The sequence below is a fragment of the Triturus cristatus genome, chromosome 2_2, assembly GCF_964204655.1.
Source record: "Triturus cristatus chromosome 2_2, aTriCri1.1, whole genome shotgun sequence".
NCBI lineage: Eukaryota > Metazoa > Chordata > Amphibia > Caudata > Salamandridae > Triturus > Triturus cristatus.
This window is the reverse complement of record NC_140582.1, coordinates 1,095,479,662-1,095,494,136: the sequence shown is the minus strand read 5'-3', so window position 1 is coordinate 1,095,494,136 and position 14,475 is coordinate 1,095,479,662. Positions and strand designations below refer to the sequence as shown.

Genomic DNA, 14,475 nt, shown 5'->3' with positions numbered 1-14,475 from the left:
CATTGCATCTTCTGTATCGCCCTGCAGCCTGTCCCTTTGTTTGCAACACCGTTTCCATGTTTCTCTCCACCCATCTCAAAGCCTTCACCCAACAATAAATGTACACACAACCTCAAATGATCTCAGACCTAGATCATTAACAATTTTTTAAGTTCAAAAGATCTTTATTAAAGAAGTAGAGGTGTCAATACATAAGAAAGATTCAAACATAACAACAATGTAATAAATAGAATAAGCATGTCTGTGGAGTTAAATATGAAACTAAGAAATAACAAATAATTGAGGCTATGCAACAGAAATCAGTACTGGAAATAATATGCAATAACATGAATTACGGAAAATGCAAAGGAACATAAAAGGTCAATCAGGGAGGCTTGGGGACCTCCTGCTGAAAGGGAGGCAAATGGGACGAGCGCTTAGCACAAATATCAAGGTACAAAGTCACAGGTAACCAAAGGTCCTGTCGTTTTTTAGCCAGATTAAGGGGATATATAAGAACGGTATCTAGTCTGTGATTATGGCATACATTGTACCACCATGCTCTGAAAGAGATATTAGCAGAATCTTTCCAATTTACAGTAATTTGCTGGAATGCAACAGCTAGCAACAAATCAACAATTTGCACATTAAAATCAACATCTACCCAGCAGGAAGAGAGACTTCCTAAAAAAACATTGACAAAGGAAAAGGGAAATGCAGTGTGAAATATGGCATTAATCTGAGCCCAAACTTGTTTCCAAAAATTGTTCACAGCGGTACATGAAAAAAGCATGTGAAAAAGAGTAGCCTTGGGTGTTGAGCAGGACCAGCAATGATCAGGAATTGAAGGAAACCTCTTATTCAACATATGGGGTGAAAAGAGAAGTCTATTATAAATAAAGAAAAGGGTTTGCGTAAGAGAGGCAGCCCTGGATGATTTGCGAATTTTGGTCCACACCTTATCCCAGAGAGAGATGGGCCAGGAAATATCAAGATCAGATTCCCACTGTTCCTCTACCGTGGATTTCGGTCTGGGGGTGAGAGTCTTATGAAACGAGCGGTAGATTAATGATGCAGTATTGTGAGTGCGAAGCAAGGAATGGAGGCGTAGAGCGGGATTGGGAGGATCAGGCTGGACGGGAGAGTTGGAAAGTTGGACATAGGTGAACATTACTGCATTTTTTAACGTGAGGTACTTATGGGAAAAGGAGGAGGGGAGGTTGAAGTTATGGGAAAGAACAGAAAAAGATAAGAAGTCAGAGCCAGAAAAGAGGTGAGATACCCAGATCAGACCTTTTTGTCTCCAAGATTTCCAATAAAAGGGCTTGTGGTTAATGAGAATGCTGTTGTTGTACCAAATGGTGGTATTGAGAAAATCGGCTACAGAAAGAGGAGGGTTTGGGGAAGTGGAAAGAAGAAGCTTGGTGGTGAATTTATGAATGGGAGTGGAGGTGAGCTGGGGTTTACGAGAAAATGAGAGATATTCAGCGAAAGTAAAAGGGGATAGAGAAAGACGCTCAATAACAAGCCACAAAGGGGGAGAATCAGTAGGCTCTCGCAGCCAAAGAGAAGCTTGTCGCAGAAGGAAAGCTTTGTGGTAAGTGGGGAAATCTGGAAAATTAACCCCACCCTCTGATTTGGGGAGTCGTAGTCTGCACAAGGACATACGCGCTTTTTTGCCTGACCAGAGGAAAGATGAGAGAATAGTATTGATTCCCCTAAAAAAATTAGCTGGAATTGGAATGTTGGAAATAGTGTAAAGAACTATTGGGGAGAGCATCATTTTAATTGTGTCGAGGCGACCCCACCAAGAAAGGTAATGTGGGTGCCACCTGGAAGTAAGGTCAGACAGTCTCTGGGTACACTTGCTAAGGCATAGTGAGACAGTGCCTGAAAGGGAGGGTGTAATATGTAAACCAAGATATTTGATATGCGAGGCATTCCAAGTAAAATTGGACGCAACAAAATCAGGTTTGAAGGTGAATTTTGTGAGGGGTAAGATTTCACATTTGTCGTTGTTCAATTTATAACCGGAAATTTGTGAGTACTCATGGACTTCAGTTAGAAATGCGGGAATGGAAATGGCAGTGTTGGAAATAAAGAGAAGGATATCATCCGCGTAGGCAGCAAGTTTAATGTTTGTCTGAGAGCATTGAAAACCATGCAGATTAGGATTTTGGCGAAGTCTTGAGAGGAAAGGTTCTAAGGCCAAATTAAAAAGGAAAGGGGAAAGAGGACAGCCCTGACGAACTCCTCTACCTAAGTTGAAGAAAGAAGAGATTAGTCCATTAGCACAAACCGCCGCTCTGGGGTTGGAGTACAGGAGAGAAACAAAGGAGATAAAATTAGGACCAAACCCAAACCATCGGAGGGCGGAGAAAAGAAAAGTTCACTCTACTCTGTCAAACGCTTTTTCTGCGTCTAAAGCAATTGCTACTAGTGAATCTTGAAATCGTGGGGATTTGGACAGGACATTAAACAGAAGTCTGGTATTGTCTGAGATAAAACGACCCTTAACAAAACCAGACTGCTCTGGGCCCAATAATTCAGGGAGAAAGGGGTCTAGTCTTATGGCAAGGGATTTAGCGTATATCTTGTAATCAATATTGACTAAAGAGATTGGTCTATAATTCTTGCAATACTGGGTATCTTTCCCTTCTTTGGGTATTATGCATATGTCTGAAAAAGTGCCAGAAGAAGTACCACTGAGGACAAAAGAATCAATAAGAGAGTGTAATTTGGGTAGTAGTAATTTAGAGAATTGCAAATAAAATTCAACTGTAAATCCATCCGGACCCGGAGCCTTATCCTTCTTAAGTGACTGAAGCGCAGTGTATAGATCGGAGCTGGAAATGGGAATTTCAAGAGTGGATAAATCAACAGGAAAATTAGGGGGAGCTTGAATACTGGAGAAGAAGTTAGCAAGGGATTGGGGAGTAGGGTGAGTTTCAGAAGAATAAAGCGTAGCATAAAAGCGAGAAAATTCTTCTAGAATATCAACATCTGTGTGCTTTAAAACAGAATTGCATCAAAAACAGACTCAATATTCAGTTTGTGTTGCTTAACTTTTAAATAGTTGGCTAGAACCTTCCCCGCTCTGTTTCTACCCCCATAAAATTTTGAACTAGATTTCAACAGATATAACGAAGCATCATCAGTGGATTGTTTGTTAAATTGCATCTTAGCTTCAATAAGAGTAGTCAAACTTTCCTGCGAATGGGAGGTATAAAAGGAGTGCTCCAGTTTTTTAATCGTAAGGAGGAGATCGCTGGTACGCTTACGAGCGGCTTTACGTTTCCTAGCCACAAAATCAATGATGAAACCCCTAGCTGCAGCTTTGTAAGCGTCCCAGATGATATGTTTGGGCATGTCGGGCGTATCATTAATAGCAAAAAATTCTGTGGTAAATTCAACAAAGGAGGTAGTAAATTTGGAATCAAGAAGGAGAGTGTTATTAAAGCGCCATCGCTTTGGCCTAGTGGGCTTGGGTAAAATATCAATGTTAACCAGAACAGGGGCATGGTCAGAAAACAAAATGGGGCCGATATCGGCGTGAGTGAGGGACTGAGAGATATGATGAGAAAGAAAAATATAATCAATGCGGGACTGGGAGTGATGGGATGGAGAGTAAAAAGTAAACTCTTTAGTAGTGGGATTGCACAAACGCCAGGCATCAACGAGATGTGCTGGGAGATTGCCTGAATGAACAACTTGTGAGACTTATTAGGGACATAGGATGCTTTGGAATGTCTATCCAAAAAGGGGTCATGGGGTAAGTTGCAGTCTCCTGCCATAATAAAGTTATCGTCAGTGTATTCAGAAATACGGGAAGCTATTGCGCGCCAAAAGGCGGGGTCACCACCAGTAGGTGCGTAAATGTTGAAAAGGGAGATGGGAATACCTTTCGAGGAAAGTTTGACATACAACCATCTGCCCTCGGGATCTGACTCAGAAGACAAGAGACAGTGAGAAAGAGATTTGCGAACTAACACAGCCACACCATTCCTTTTACCATCCCCAGGGGCAGAAAAAACATCACCAACCCAACCCCTCTTGAGCTTAGCAGCTTCAACATCAGACAAATGTGTTTCTTGCAAGAAGGCAATGTCTACATTTAATTTGGCTAAATGAGAAATAATTTTTTGCCTCTTAATGGGAGAATGAAGACCTTTAACATTCCAGGATACAATACGCACTGACATTAAAAATTATTGAGAGAATAACACAAAGAGGGAATAAAACATTGAGAGAAAGCCTCATGAAAAATAAAAGACGTAGGAAAAAGAAAGAAAGAAAAAGAATAGAGAAGAAATGAAATGGACAGAAGCAGTCAGAGGAAGAGAAGACTGAGAAATGCCATAAAGATAGAAGAAAACCAAGGTGTTGCTAAGATCAGTGAAATGACACGAAAAAATCCGGAAATAGTAATAATAAAGGTCCAATAAAAGAGAAAACAGAACATGCGCAAAGAGACCAATGAAAAAATAAAATGGAAAAGAGAACGGCCAAAAGGAAAAGAAAGTAACTGTAAGTCATAGGAGAGGTGAAGTGATAAGGGAATGAAGTATATAATGAGAATGAAGCATGACCGAGGAAAACAATGAAAGGTGAGGAGAAAAGGGGAAAGAGAGAGAAAAGAGGAAAAAGGTCGTAAAAACGGTGATGACACCAAAAAACCTGAAGATGAGAAGCGAAAAGTCAAGGACAATAAAAACAGAACAAGAACAGACATATCGTAAAGGATATGAAGAATACTTACAAGGGGTAAATTAGGAGAGTTACGTTCAGGAACAGGAACATGCAAAAACGTACGTGGAGACGAGGGGAGGGAGGTAGGGCCAACTGGAGAAGGCAGGACACACGGGGTCAGCGAGACGTCCGACCAGAGGAACAAGGCGGAACGCAAAACATTGGGCTGCGAGGGAAGAAAAATAACAAGGTTAGGCAACGGCAAACGACATAACATTAGACAAGCAAAAGATAGGGCGAACCAGGAAATTATGACGTAATTAACAAACATATCTATAAAAAGTATAAACTCATCAAGAACACACACAAGTCAAGGAGCAATTGAGTTAGAAAAAATCAGCAACAACTGAAAACTGGAACAGCATAGTACAACTTCGGACAAAGTCACGGTGGGAGAAAAGATGAAGGCCCAGAGAGCTCCATGTCAGACTGGCTGCAAGTGTTCAAGAAACTTCGAAGTCGTGTAGGCTCCTCATATGTCGTGGTTTTATTATTGTAAGTGACTTTAAATAAGCAGGGGTGGAAGAGTCCGTATCGGGCACCAATGGAGCGAAGGTCAGGTCTCATGTCCAAAAAGGCCTTACGTCGGTTTGCAGTGGCTCTGGCGTAATCATGCATAAAGAACAGATTGGAACCCGACCATGTGAGGCGAGGAGAGGCTCTGGCTGCTGAAAGAACTTTCAGCAGATCTGTATACTCCAGAAAATACATTATTACACCTCTGGGTTTCGTTGGTGTGGATGGAGAAGAGGAAGCTCTTCCAAGCCTGTGAGCATGCTGGATATTGAGCGGTGGATCTTCGGGTAAGTGTTAAGCTTGGGAAGAAATGACTTGAAAAAATTGATGGGGTCACTCCCCTCACATCCTTCCACCAGGCCATAAAGGCGAAGATTGTTGCGCCTATTTCGATTTTCCAAGTCCTCCATCTGCTTCTGGAGAGATGAGACTTGCGCCTGTAGATGGGTGACTTTGGCTGCAGAATCCTGAAGAGAAGAGACATCACGCTCCACCGACGACACTCTTTCATCCATTGAGGCCCAGTTGTCAGCAAGAACCTGCAATTTAGCGTTGGCTCCTCCATAAAAGGGCGCAAGGCTCGTATTTCTTCAAGGAGTAACTCCATCGAGATGGTCGAAGAGGACTTGGGAGGCGAAGGTGGATCTTTTTTCAACCTCTTAGGCATCGCTTTCGTTGAAGGCTGTGAAGAGGCATCCATATGTGACGTCATCTCACTGGGAGGTAGAGACTGGGAAGCTTCTAAATGGGCTAATTCCGCGAAAAGCCTGGAGTTTTTGATATAATTGCGCTTATGGACCTTGCTGAAGCAGTCAGCCATCAAATCGGCTCTGAAAAGCAGGTTACTGGGGGCACACCGGAAGACTGAAGACGAAACAGGCACCTCACAGGAGCAAAAGAGCGTGAAAAATATAATAAAAATAAAAAAGAGGTAGCTAAAAAGAGTCGGCGAAAAAATATGCCAGGCCAGAAAGAACAAAAATACCAAGAGTCAGGAGAGCAGAGTAAAGTCTCAAAATGGTTGCCAGGTCTGAGGAGAAGAAAAAGTGCCCATTAATTATTAAAAAAGCCGTAGGAGTCAAGGAAAAATCACCTGAAGATACTTGGCTGTGGCATCTGTATCATCCATAGTATTGTGGTCAACGCAGGTCCGCAGAAACATCCAGGACTTGAAAGCGCGCTAAACACGCTGCTGAGAGGATTTCAGCAATGTAAAAAAAACAAAATGGCGGTCGCGGCAGTTACGGAGCCGCGACCGGGGCCAAAAGGGACAGCAGCGCCGACAAGAAGACCATTACGGCAGCAGAAAAGGGCTCAGGGCATGTCCGTCACATTAAGACTGCCGGGGCTCCCCTACAAAGGTCGCGTGAGACGCGCTAAACCGCCAGTGAACTCCGGCTCGGACGGAGCTCTACTCCGGCGCCGCCATTCCCCTCGGGCGCCTAGCCACGCCCCCCCATCATTAACAATTTCTATTTGATAAGATCAAATACTTCTTACTGATCTTTCCTTCATACTTGAATACAAGCTGCTAGATTAGTAGGATAACTCTCCCTCTCCTCAGCAATCACACTGACCTGCCTGGTTGTTGCATTGTCTGAGTTTTGTTTTAAAACATATTGAATGTTTCCATGGTACTGAAGTCTTTCTGGCCAGTAAACCCTTCCACCAGATAATGGCACTATTTCCTATCAATAAGGTGTGTGAAATCAGCAATCATAAAACTACTGTGATATGTTAACGTTTCTAAAGCTGTGCGTTTTCTTCACCCGGACAGTAGAGTATCTAAAAATGTTTTCCCTGGTCTTATAATTGTTTGAGATGTGCATGGGCTTATATGCTTCCTAAAGCATCTTGTTCAGCAAACTTGCTTATAAGCTCTGAATTTGTTCAGCTAGTATACCTGGGTCCACCCCAAACCATAACACATGGGTAAAAGACATTGCAATTTACAATGTCAATAGCTACAATTCTTGCCAATACGAGGCCTATTGCCATTCCCAATTCCAAGTGTATATAAGTATTTAGTTTTGCAGCACAATATCCCTGGTGCAACAACATCACCTGTTGTATGGCTAAACCATGTACCTTATAAGTGTTTAGCCATGCAACAGTTGATGTTGTTGCACCAAGGATATTGTGCTGAAGTTATCCAGCACAATATCCTTGGTGCAACAACATCAACTGTTGCATGGCTAAACACTTATAAGGTCCCAAAGGCGAGACCTATTCGCTATGCTTGTTTTTAATGCTTCATTAACAATTAATTGAGACAATCACAAATATTAAACACTACAGTGTGTAAATGTATTAAATATACTGTTGAATATAGTGACTGGTGAGTTTTTGACAAATACAATTGGTCTGCTTTATATATGCTGATGCGTTGACCCCTTCACAAAGTAAATTTGGAATTTTGAGCCTTTGACAAAGCCAGTACATGACATAGTCAAACCTGCCACAGGGGGTTAGGTGCAGGGCCTGGCCGCAGGCTTGCTGGGTGTGGTGGGAAGTTAGGTGCCCGTTGTTCTTGGGCAAAAGGCCTGGCTACAGGTCAAGCCCTGCACCCAACCCCACGCAGAGCACGGCCTTTGGCTGGGCAAGGTAGGGGGGTTGGGCACCCACATGAGGTTGGCCACATTGCCTGGCAGCACCCTACCCGCACCGTAAGTGTACCCTCCCCAAACCGAGCGCGCACCCTCCCGATCACGCGCTGAATGCTAACTGGCTGTCGAGTGTCTGTCTACATTCAAAACCAGGAACTGTTGGCGGCCATTTTCTGCCTCGGTAGAAGCGAGGCTGAAGAAGCAAGGGAAATAAGTGTGTAAAACATATAAAGGGGGCAGAGTGGAAATACTCTGACCCTCTAGAGGTGCTTAGGGGGTCCCAGAAGGACCTCCTGGGGCCCCCTTTTTTAAAACAAAAAAAAAAGCGCCGAAATGCGCGCAGGGTGCGCGCATCCTATTGCGTTGGGTGTACGGATTCTCTTGCGTTGGGTGCGTGGATCCAAGGGAAAATTTTTTGAAAAAAGACAAGAAATCATTGGTTGTTTGACAACCTTCTACACTGAAAGGTAGGGTGTATATTTCTGTTTTTTTAAACGCATGATTCTTATTGGTTAACAAAAACTGATTGTAAGGAACATTATATATGATAAGCTGATATGTTGAAAAGTTAAGCACACTTGCTGTCTTGATTAGCAACATTGTGTGCTGAACTTGTGACCTGTGTGCTCAGTACAGTGTTCCATGACCTGTTTCTATGGTAACAGGCAGAAGGCAGATTGGGGGAAGGGTTCAAATTTATGTCATTTGGAAAGGGTTGAAATGTTTAACCAATAGAAATGTGTGTTTGCTTTTGAATTTATGTGTGAAGGAATGTGATTTGATGTTTACATGTATATGTGTGGAAAATGAAAGGGAAACTTTGCCATTCTTTGGTTTTGCTGAGAGGTGCACAGTGCAGAGATTCTGTATAAGAAAATCTGGTGTGTGACTGATATCTGGTGTGTGACTGATATACTTCTTAATCTACAAAACAACTTGAAAGGTGAGTTATTTAATTGTGAGGGAATGTATGTAGACTATTTTGATTTTAATCAGACTAATGTATATCTCCTGCTAAAGTGTAGGGAGTACTTTTTTTCTCTACAATCTTATTGACAGTGTGTGTGCATGTAGAAACCATTCTGTGATAAGCATTTGTGTTTTTCATGTGTTTGCAGACAGATAACTGTGCTGTTTTTATATTTTGGTAGAATTAGAAACCAGTCATTGTTTATGAATTTGTGAAATGAGTTATGTTTCTATACCAAAATGTAGTGCCCCTTCTAGATGAGGGATAGTGTTGTTTGTCTAGAATCACACAGTGAGTATGTGTTCATTTGGGAACCACTGTGAGAGAAGCATTTGGTAACATTGTGTATTTGCTGACAGATAACTGTTTTAAAACCTGTCATGTTGTCAAGTTTTAGTAGCATTAGAAGCCAGTCTTTGCTTATGTACTGATAAAATTAGTCATGCTTTGACACTAATGTGCTGTACTTTAATATGTAGATTGTGTGTAGTCTCCTTACCATTTGCACAGTAGTGAATGAGTTTTGGTAAGCTGCTAGGGATAGTGTTGCTTGTCTAGAATCACACTGTGAGTGTGTGTGCATTTGGGAACCACTGTGAGAGAAGCATTTGGTAACATCGTGCATTTGCTGACAGATAACTGTTTTAAAATCTGTCTTATTGTCAAGTTTTAGTAGCATTAGAAGGCAGTTTTTGCTTATGCTTTGATTAAATGAGTTAGGCTTTGACACAAAAGTGCAGTTCTGAAATATGTAGAGTGTGTGCAGTTCCCTTACCACTTCCACAGTAGTGAATGAGTTTTGGTAAACTCCTAGGGATAGTGGTTGTTGTCTAGAATCACACTGAGTCTGTGTGCATTTGGGAAGCACTGTGAGAGAAGCATTTGATAACATCAGGTATTTGTTGACAGATAACTGTTTTAAAACCTGTCATGTTGTCAAGTTTTAGAAGCATTAGAAGCCAGTCTTTGCTTATGCATTGATAAAATTAGTCATGCTTTGACACTAATGTGCTGTACTTTAATATGTAGATTGTGTGTAGTCTCCTTACCCCTTGCACAGTAGTGAATGAGTTTGGGTAAGCTGCTAGGGATAGTGTTGCTTGTCTAGAATCACACTGTGAGTCTGTGTGCATTTGGGAACAACTGTGAGAGAAGCATGTGGTAACATCGTGTATTTGCTGACAGATAACTGTTTTAAAACCTGTCTTGTTGTCAAGTTTTAGTAGCATTAGTAGGCAGTTTTTGCTTATGCTTTGATTAAATGAGTCAGGCTTTGACACAAAAGTGCAGTCCTGAAATATGTAGATTGTGTGCAGTTCCCTTACCACTTCCACTGTAGTGAATGAGTTTTGGTAAACTCCTAGGGATAGTGTTGCCTGTCTAGAATCACACTGGGAGTCTGTGTGCATTTGGGAACCACTGTGAGAGAAGCATTTGGTAACATTGTGTATTTTCTGACAGATAACTCTTTTAAAACCTGTCATGTTGTCAAGTTTTAGTAGCATTAGAAGCCAGTCTTTGCTTATGCGTTGATTAAATGAGTTAGGCTTTGACACAAAAGTGCAGTCCTGAAATATGTAGATTGTGTGCAGTTCCCTTACCACTTCCACATTAGTGAATGAGTTTTGGTAAACTCCTAGGTATAGTGGTTGTTGTCTAGAATCACACTGTGAGTCTGTGTGCATTTGGGAATCACTGTGAGAGAAGCATTTGGTAACATCGTGTATTTGCTAACAGATAACTGTTTTAAAACCTGTCATGTTGTCAAGTTTTAGTATCATTAGAAGCCAGTCTTTGCTTATGCATTGATAAAATGAGTAATGCTTTGACACTAATGTGCTGTACTTAAATATGTAGGGCCCGATTCGCAGAACTAACTTAAGACAAAGTCCTAAACTTACTACCATTTTGGTATTCACAGAAGGCACTTACTCATTTTGGTATTCACAGAAGGCACTTACTCATTTCGGTATTCACAGAAGTTAGGAGTCCTAACTTTAGGACTCCTAAATGCCTTCTGTGAATACCGAAAGCCTTAAAATTAGTTTTTTTCTCAGTTTAGTAGTAGTATAGTTAGGACTCCTAACTTTAGGACTCCTAAATGCCTTCTGTGAATACCGAAAGTCTTAAAATTAGGATTTTTCTCAATTTAGTAGTAGTAAAGTTAGGACTCCTAACTTTAGGACTCCTAAATGCCTTCGGTGAGTACCGAAAGCCTTAAAATTTGGATTTTTCTCAGTTTAATAGTAGTAAAGTTAGGACTCCTAACTTTAGGACTCCTAAATGACTTCGGTGAGTACCGAAAGCCTTAAAATTTGGATTTTTCTCAGTTTAATAGTAGTATAGTTAGGACTCCTAACTTTAGGACTCCTAAATGCCTTCTGTGAATACCGAAAGTCTTAAAATTAGGATTTTTCCTAATTTAGTAGTAGTAAAGTTAGGACTCCTAACTGTAGGACTCCTAAATGCCTTCTGTGACCACCGAAAGACTTAAAATTAGGATTTTTCTCAGTTTAGTAGTAGTAAAGTTAGGAGTCCTAACTTTAAGACTCCTAAACTGAGAATAATCCTAATTTTAAGACTTTCGGTATTCACAGAAGGCATTTAGGAGTCCTAAAGTTAGGACTCCTAACTTCTGTGAATACCGAAGTGAGTAAGTGTCTTCTGTGAATACGAAAATGAGTAAGTGCCTTCTGTGAATACGAAAATGGTACTAAGTTTAGGATTTCGTCTTAAGTTAGTTCTGTGAATCGGGCCCGTAGATTGTGTGCAGTACCCTTACCTCTTCTAGACTAGTGAATTAGTTTTGGTAAACTTCTAGGATAGTGTTGCTTGTCTAAAATCACACTGTGAGTCTGTGTGCATTTGGGTAAGGATTGTGAGAGAAGCATTTGGTAACATCGTGTATTTGCTGACAGATAACTGTTTTAAAACCGGTCATGTTCTCAAGTTTTAGTAGCATTAGAAGCTAGTCTTTGCTTATGCATTGATAAAATGAGTCAGGGTTTGACACTAAAGTGCAGTACCATGTACTATTCTCTTCACTGTGCCAGAACTGAAAATTGAAAAGTTTTACCCAGGCACTGTCCTAGCAGTAGTCTCAAGAATTAGTCAGTTTCCAAGTACTCATGGTGTGAACCATACATTACCACATAGACTGCTTCAAATGTCTATGCAGTATGCATGCAGTTTTCTAACATACTTTACACTTGTCTTTCACACCTTCAATTCCCTAGTCAGAATCCATACAGTCCAGCAAACATCCTGTCACTCCCTTTGCACTCCTCTAGTGAACCATTCAGTACCAAGTACTAATCCATTCACTGTGCCAAAAGCCAACCACTTATAAATTCACCCAGGCACTCTCCTTGCTGTACTCTAATCATTCAGTCAGTACCCAAGTACTCATGCAGTGAGCCAGGCCTTAGCACATGGACTGCTTCAAACACCTATCCACTATGTATGCAGTTCTCTTAACCACCTACACAGTTGTCTTTCACACCTTCAATTCCCCAGTCAGTATTCATACACTTCTAGCATACACCCTGTTACTCACCCAGTGTGTCTCCTTATATTACTGTAATCATTCAGTCAGTTAGCATGTAGTCTTTTAGTGAGGTAGGCTTTAGGGCATGAACTGCTTCAAAGTAGTATGCACTAAGCATGTAGTGTTTTAACCATCATCACACTTGTGGTTCAGGGCTATAGTTTCTTAGTCAGTTTTTATATAAAATGTGTTTGTACAGTAATGGAATAGTATACATTTGAAAGTTATTAATATACATTTATTTGTGATTCTTTTTTACAGATACTGTTATTCAACGTTAAAATAGAGAAGTCATGCCAGAAAAAAAAAGAAAGAGAAATGAAACTCAGAAAGGCGCAGGAGCAGGAGTGTTTCTCATCCGTTTGCACTCTTCTCGTGCAAGATTGTTCGGATGAAGGGTGCTTAGGTGTTTCATCATACTTGCCGTCCCGCACGAGTATTTCTTGTTAGGATCCCCTCGCAACAGCACTCTTTTGCAAATCTTGCACTTGACCAAGGTGGCATTGGTCTTTGTTTGCCCCTCGGGAAAAGTAAAAAATTTCCACACCACTGAAGAAAAACGTTGTGGGCGTGGTGCCTTCTCCAAAATTCATCCTCAGATTCGGTGAATATTTTAAAGCGGCAACATTTACAGTTTTTGTAAGTTAAACTTATAAAATGTTGTTAGCCATAAGCATTTTATATATGTGTGATTTGTATCTTCTGGTATTTTACTGAGAATAGCATGTTGGTTTTTTTTTAACAATCTTTCTGATTGTTTTTTTTTTGCCCGCTGTTAAGTGATGAGTACGATTGAAATCACTATTTCTAGTGAAATTCAATATATTCTGAGAACAGCAAAAAAGGCAAACAAATTACTTTGTGGAAATTATGCTGTGTGTGAAGGTAAGTTTAACTAAGTCTCAATATGCAGAATGAGGAGGTCTGCAAGAAGCTACAAAGTTGAAACACGTTTCAAAAAACACTCTGTTGATACCTATGTAGTTTTGAAATCTGACTATAATCAGATATCATGTGACCTGCAAAAAAAGAGATTTGAGGGGATCATAATATTTCCCATTGTACCTATTGAAGGACCGCAATCATTTCAATCATTCTTCTTTGAACATCTTTGCAGACAAAACTCTGTGCTTACCTTCTATCATTCGCAAGGAATTTTAAAACCGGAAATATGTCACTTTTTGTAACATAGTTATTGCGCAAAACACTCTTTCATATTTACAAAGAGAGGAAAAGGCACTCTGTGCCCTTTTTATACTCCATGTAAATACAACCTCATTATGCACACCACTTTGCGTTGAAAGGGTGTTCTATAAGTGTTGTTGTGCATGATTGCACTGAATGCTCAGAGAACAAGACACATGTCTAGATTTATCAGAAATCATAAATTTCGATACGTGTGTGAATGCTGCACCATTCTAAAATTGGTGTAGGAAAGCACAACAGGGAGAATTGTTTTCATTTCTCCACATTTTTATATCTTCAATGCATGCTGAAATGTTCAGCATACATTGAAGGAGAAAAATGCATTTTCTCATTGTTTTTGTACAGGAAGGTGTGTCTTCCTGTAGAAAAACAAACAGCACATGACACAGAAATCCTTGCACTATGGTGCAAGGGTGCCTGTGTCACCACATGGCTGCAGTTTAAGCAGCCGTGCAGAGAGAAGCATAGATTTGCAACATATTTATGTACATATGTTGCATCCCTGTGCTTCGGAAGTACTACAGCACACTGCAGTTAAAGAGGTTACTGTGTGATGCTGCAGCACTTCCTCATTGTTCTGCACTTATACATTCACCATACGCTATTAATGCATTCATTCAGTCAATTACGTACTACACATACATTCATCTAAACTTTCACACACTAACAAATAAATTTAGCTCTTTTTTTAAACCAGGAAAGTTAGTTCTTAGAAGAACTTTTTTTTTCTTCTTTCTTCTTTTATATTTTTTTGGGGGTTTTCTAACAATTTTGTGATTTTTTTGTTTTTTCTGGAAAAACCCCCCCAAAAAAACAAAACAGGAGGAACCAAACAATGAACTTCAGGGAACAAATATAAAAACGAGCAAATGTGACTTTCTTGCCGGCGGCAGATGAGATCG

At 40.6% G+C, this 14,475-nt stretch overlaps 1 long non-coding RNA gene across 1 annotated transcript in view; it reads right to left on the bottom strand.

Moving 5' to 3' along the window:
* LOC146863209 (uncharacterized) overlaps nt 1-14,475 on the bottom strand; it is a 396,751-nt gene that overhangs the window by 365,175 nt on the left and 17,101 nt on the right. Inside the window, exon 2 of the long non-coding RNA XR_014978570.1 lies at nt 4,739-4,894. This is a non-coding gene — a long non-coding RNA (uncharacterized LOC146863209). The remainder of the gene's footprint in view (nt 1-4,738; nt 4,895-14,475) is intronic.